The sequence below is a fragment of the Triticum dicoccoides genome, chromosome 6B (genome assembly GCF_002162155.2).
Source record: "Triticum dicoccoides isolate Atlit2015 ecotype Zavitan chromosome 6B, WEW_v2.0, whole genome shotgun sequence".
NCBI classification, from domain to species: domain Eukaryota; kingdom Viridiplantae; phylum Streptophyta; class Magnoliopsida; order Poales; family Poaceae; genus Triticum; species Triticum dicoccoides.
The window spans coordinates 496452572-496459625 of NC_041391.1; positions in this window are offsets into that span (position 1 = coordinate 496452572).

The window sequence follows — 7054 nt, forward strand, 5'->3', positions numbered from 1 at the left end:
CTCCTTTCTCCCCTCTGCATGCGATGTTGTGGCTACTGGAAATATGCCCTAAACACAATAATAAATATATTATTATATTTTTCATGTTTATAACTAAGTTTATATTTATGTTCTATAATTGCATTGGTTCTTGAATATGAGATTCAAAGAAAAGCTCAATTGCATGTGTGGAAAAATAAACATCAAATGGATCCCTAGTCATGCTCCTAGGACTAGCTCATGTATTGATGATGATCTTGTATTCCTGGTCATGAGAATTATTAAAGTAACAAGGATGGCATCACTAATTAGTACATTGTTGGGAAACGTAGTAGAAAAAAACGTCCTACGATCAACTAGGAACACTATGAAGATGCAATAATGGTTTGGATCAGATTGTTACCAATTCCGAGTTGCAGCGGAAGAAGACGATTCGGTGTAGATCATACTTGGAGTCCCTCGAGCCGTCGATGAACGATCCCTCGAGCGTAAGACATGGCCTGTCCACAGATTGCAAGTGTACGATCTTCATGATGCGGCAGCATTTAGCCGTGCAAAACTAATCATCATCAGAGAATTAGAGCGAGGAGATTAGGACCACAATGGGCTTCTAAATGTATATATATAGGTTGGGGGAGGGGGATGTTGGGGAACGTTGCAGAAAATAAAAAAAATTCTACGGTTTCACCAAGATCAATCTATGAGTTCATCTAGCAATGAGAGAGAGGAGTGCATCTACATACCCTTGTAGATCGAGCGGAAGCGTTCAAGAGAACGGGGTTGAGGGAGTCGTACTCGTCGTGATCCAAATCACCGGAGATCCAAGCGCCGAACGGACGGCATCTCCGCGTTCAACACACGTACGGTCAGCATGACGTCTCCTCCTTCTTGATCCAGCAAGGGGGAAGGAGAGGTTGATGAAGATCCAGCAGCACGACGGCGTGGTGGTGGATGCAGCAGGGATCCCGGCAGGGCTTCGCCAAGCGTCTGCGGGAGGCAGAGGTGTAGCAAGGGGGAAGGGAGGCGCCAAGTGCAAGGGTGCGGCTGCCCTCCCTCCCCCCTCTTTATATAGGGACCCTTGGGGGGGGGGCGCCGGCCCTAGGAGATTGAATCTCCAAGGGGGGGCGGCGGCCAAGGGGGGTGCCTTGCCCCCCAAGGCAAGTGGAGGCGCCCCCTCCCCTAGGGTTCCCAACCCTAGGCGCAGGGGGGCCCAAGGGGGGGGGGGCGCACCAGCCCACCAGGGGCTGGTTCCCCTCCCACTTCAGCCCATGGTGCCCTCCGGGATAGGTGGCCCCACCCGGTGGACCCCCGGGACCCTTCCGGTGGTCCCGGTACAATACGGGTGACCCCTGAAACTTTCCCGATGGCCGAAACTCGACTTCCCATATATAATTATTTACCTTCGGACCATTCCGGAACTCCTCGTGACGTCCGGGATCTCATCCGGGACCCTGAACAACTTTCGGTTTGCTGCATACTAATATCTCTACAACCCTAGCGTCACTGAACCTTAAGTGTGTAGACCCTACGGGTTCGGGAGACACGTAGACATGACCGAGATGGCTCTCCGGTCAATAACCAACAGCGGGATCTGGATACCCATGTTGGCTTCCACATGCTCCTCGATGATCTCATCGGATGAACCACGATGTCGAGGATTCAAGCAACCCCGTATACAATTCCCTTTGTCAATCGGTATGTTACTTGCCTGAGATTCGATCGTCGGTATCCCAATACCTCGTTCAATCTCGTTACCGGCAAGTCACTTTACTCGTACCGTAATGCATGATCCCGTGACCAGACACTTGGTCACTTTGAGCTCATTATGATGATGCATTACCGAGTGGGCCCAGAGATACCTCTCGGTCATACGGAGTGACAAATCCCAGTCTCGATCCATGTCAACCCAACAGACACTTTCGGAGATACCTGTAGTATACCTTTATAGTCACCCAGTTACGTTGTGACGTTTGGTACACCCAAAGCACTCCTACGGTATCCGGGAGTTACACGATCTCATGGTCTAAGGAAAAGATACTTGACATTGGAAAAGCTCTAGCAAACGAACTACACGATCTTGTGCTATGCTTAGGATTGGGTCTTGTCCATCACATCATTCACCTAATGATGTGATCCCATTATCAATGACATCCAATGTCCATAGTCAGGAAACCATGACTATCCGTTGATCAACGGGCTAGTCAACTAGAGGCTCACTAGGGACATATTGTGGTCTATGTATTCACACATGTATTACGATTTCCGGATAATACAATTATAGCATGAATAAAAGACAATTATCATGAACAAGGAAATATAATAATAATCCTTTTATTATTGCCTCTAGGACATATTTCCAACAGTCTCCCACTTGCACTAGAGTCAACAATCTAGTTACATTGTGATGAATCGAACACCCATAGAGTTCTAGTGTTGATCATGTTTTGCTCGCGGAAGAGGTTTAGTCAACGGATCTGCGACATTCAGATCCGTATGTACTTTGCAAATATCTATGTCTCCATCTTGAACATTTTCACGGATGGAGTTGAAACGACGCTTGATGTGCCTGGTCTTCTTGTGAAACCTGGGCTCCTTGGTAAGGGCAATAGCTCCAGTGTTGTCACAGAAGAGAGTGATCGGCCCCGACGCATTGGGTATGACTCCTAGGTCGGTGATGAACTCCTTCATCCATATTGCTTCATGTGCTGCCTCCGAGGCTGCCATGTACTCCGCTTCACATGTAGATCCCGCCACGACGCTCTGCTTGCAACTGCACCAGCTTACTGCTCCACGATTCAACATATACACGTATCCGCTTTGTGACTTAGAGTCATCCAGATCTATGTCGAAGCTAGCGTCGACGTAACCCTTTACGACGAGCTCTTCGTCACCTCCATAGACGAGAAACATGTCCTTTGTCCTTTTCAGGTACTTCAGGATATTCTTGACCGCTGTCCAGTGTTCCTTGCCGGGATTACTTTGGTATCTTCCTACCAAACTTACGGCAAGGTTTACATCAGGTCTGGTACACAGCATGGCATACATAATAGATCCTATGGCTAAGGCATAGGGGATGACACTCATCTCTTCTTTATCTTCTGCCGTGGTCGGGCATTGGGCCGAGCTCAATCTCACACCTTGCAATATAGGCAAGAACCCTTTCTTGGACTGATCCATATTGAACTTCTTCAATATCTTATCAAGGTATGTGCTTTGTGAAAGACCTATGAGGCGTCTTGATCTATCCCTATAGATCTTGATGCCTAATATGTAAGCAGCTTCTCCAAGGTCCTTCATTGAAAAACACTTATTCAAGTAGGCCTTAATGCTGTCCAAAAGTTCTATATCATTTCCCATCAAAAGTATGTCATCTACATATAATATGAGAAATGCTACAGAGCTCCCACTCACTTTCTTGTAAACGCAGGCTTCTCCATAAGTCTGCATAAACCCAAACGCTTTGATCATCTCATCAAAGCGAATGTTCCAACTCCGAGATGCTTGCACCAGCCCATAAATGGATCGCTGGAGCTTGCATACCTTGTTAGCATTCTTAGGATCGACAAAACCTTCCGGCTGCATCATATACAGTTCTTCCTTAAGATAGCCGTTAAGGAATGCTGTTTTGACGTCCATCTGCCATATCTCATAATCATAGTATGCGGCAATTGCTAACATGATTCAGACGGACTTTAGCTTCGCTACGGGAGAGAATGTCTCATCGTAGTCAACCCCTTGAACTTGCCGATAACCCTTAGTGACAAGTCGAGCTTTATAGATGGTAACATTACCATCCGCGTCCGTCTTCTTCTTAAAGATCCATTTGTTTTCTATCGCTCGCCGATCATCGGGCAAGTCTGTCAAAGTCCATACTTTGTTTTCATACATGGATTCTATCTCGGATTGCATGGCTTCAAGCCATTTGTTGGAATATGGGACCGCCATCGCTTCTTCATAGTTCGAAGGTTCACCGTTGTCCAACAACATGATCTCCAGGACAGGGTTGCCATACCACTCTGGTGTGGAACGTGTCCTCGTGGACCTACGAAGTTCAGTAGTAACTTGATCCGAAGTACCTTGATCATCATCATTAACTTCCTCTTCAGTTGGTGCTGACACCATAGGAACATCTTCCTGAGCTGCGCTACTCACCGGTTCAAGAGGTAGTACTTCATAAGTTCCACTTTCCTCCCACTTACTTCTCTCGAGAGAAATTCTTTCTCCAAAAAGGACCCGTTCTTGGCAACAAAGATCTTGCCTTCGGATCTGAGGTAGAAGGTATACCCAATGGTTTCCTTAGGGTATCCTATGAAGACGCATTTTTCCGACTTGGGTTCGAGCTTTTCAGGTTGAAGTTTCTTGACATAAGCATCACATCCCCAAACTTTCAAAAACAACAACTTAGGTTTCTTCCCAAACCATAATTCATATGGTGTCGTCTCAACGGATTTAGACGGTGCCCTATTTAAAGTGAATGTAGCTGTCTCTAGAGCGTATCCCCAAAAAGATAGCGGTAAATCGGTAAGAGACATCATAGATCACACCATATCCAATAAAGTGCGATTACGACGTTCGGACACACCGTTACGCTGAGGTGTTCCAGGTGGCGTGAGTTGTGAAATGATTCCACATTTCCTTAAGTGCGTACCAAATTCGTGACTTAAATATTCTCCTCTACGATCTGATCGTAAGAACTTTATCTTTCGGTTACGTTGATTCTCTACCTCATTCTGAAATTCCTTGAACTTTTCAAAGGTCTCAGACTTGTGTTTCATCAAGTAGACATACCCATATCTACTTAAGTCATCAGTGAGAGTGAGAACATAACGATATCCTCCACGAGCCTCAACGCTCATTGGACCGCACACATCAGTATGTATGATTTCCAATAAGTTGGTTGCTCGCTCCATTGTTCCGGAGAAAGGAGTCTTGGTCATTTTGCCCATGAGGCATGGTTCGCTTGTGTCAAATGATTCATAATCGAGAGACTCTAAAAGCCCATCAGCATGGAGCTTCTTCATGCGCTTGACACCAATGTGACCAAGGCGGCAGTGCCACAAGTATGTTTCACCATCGTTATCAACCTTACATCTTTTGGTATTCACATTGTGAATATGTGTAACATTACGTTCGAGATTCACTAAGAATAAACCATTGACCAGCGGGGCATGACCATAAAACATATCTCTCATATAAATAGAACAACCATTATTCTCGGATTTAAATGAGTAACCATCTCGCATTAAATGAGATCCAGATACAATGTTCATGCTCAAAGCTGGCACTAAATAACAATTATTGAGGTTTAAAACTAATCCCGTGGGTAAATGTAGAGGTAGCATGCCGACGGCGATCACATCGACCTTGGAACCATTCCCGACGCGCATCGTCACCTCGTCCTTCACCAGTCTCCGCTTATTCTGCAACTCTTGCTTTGAGTTACAAACATGAGTAACGACACCGGTATCAAATACCCAGGAGCTACTACGAGCACTGGTAAGGTACACATCAATTACATGTATATCACATATACCTTTAGTGTTGCCGGCCTTCTTGCCCGCTAAGTATTTGGGGCAGTTCCGCTTCTAGTGACCCTTCCCTTTGCAATAAAAGCACTCAATCTCAGGCTTGGGTCCATTCTTTGACTTCTTCCCGGCAACTGGCTTACCGGGCGCGGCAACATCCTTGCCGTCCTTCTTGAAGTTCTTCTTACCCTTGCCTTTCTTGAACTTAGTGGTTTTATCGACCATCAACACTTGATGTTCCTTTTTGATTTCTACCTCTGCTGACTTCAACATTGAAAATACTTCAGGAATAGTTTTCACCATCCCCTGCATATTGTAGTTCATCACAAAGCTCTTGTAGCTCGGTGGGAGCGACTGAAGGATTCTGTCAATGACCGCCTCGTCCGGGAGGTTAATGTCCAGCTGGGACAGGCGGTTGTGCAACCCAGACATTTTGAGTATGTGCTCACTGACAGAACTATTTTCCTCCATCTTACAACTATAGAACTTGTCGAAGACTTCATATCTCTCGACCCGGCATGAGCTTGGAAACCATTTTCAGCTCCTCGAACATCTCATATGCTCCGTGTTGCTCAAAACGCTTTTGGAGCCCCGGTTCTAAGCTGTAAAGCATGCCGCACTGAACGAGGGAGTAATCATCAACACGTGACTGCCAAGCGTTCATAACATCTTGGTTCTCTGGGATGGGTGCTTCACCTAGCGGTCCTTCTAGGACATATTTTTTCTTGGAAGCTATGAGGATGATCCTTAGGTTCCGGACCCAGTCCGTATAGTTGCTACCATCATATTTCACCTTGGTTTTCTCTAGGAACGCGTTGAAGTTCATGTTGACATGAGCATTGGCCATTTGATCTAGAAGACATTTTTGCAAAGATTTTAGACTAAGTTCATGATAATTAGGTTCATCTAATCAAATTATTTAATGAACTCCCACTCAGATTAGACATCCCTCTAGTCATCTAAGTGTTATATGATCCGAGTCGACTAGGCCGTGTCCGATCATCACGTGAGACGGACTAGTCATCAACGGTGAACATCTCCATGTTGATCGTATCTTCCGTACGACTCATGTTCGACCTTTCGGTCTCTGTGTTCCGAGGCCATGTATGTAGATGCTAGGCTCGTCAATTTAACCTAAGTGTTTTGCATGTGTAAATCTGTCTTACACCCGTTGTATGTGAACGTTAGAATCTATCACACCGATCATCACGTGGTGCTTCTAAACAACGAACTGTCGCAACGGCGCACAGTTAGGGGGAACACTTTCTTGAAATTATTACGAGGGATCATATTATTTACTACCGTCGTTCTAAGTAAACAAGATGCAAAAACATGATAAACATCACATGCAATCAAATAGTAGTGACATGATATGGCCAATATCATATAGCTCCTTTGATCTCCATCTTCGGGGCTCCATGGTCATCTTCGTCACCGGCATGACACCATGATATCCATCATCGTGTCTCCATGAAGTTGCTCACCAACTATTACTTCTACTACTATGGCTAACGGTTTAGCAATAAAGTAAAGTAATTACATGGCATAAA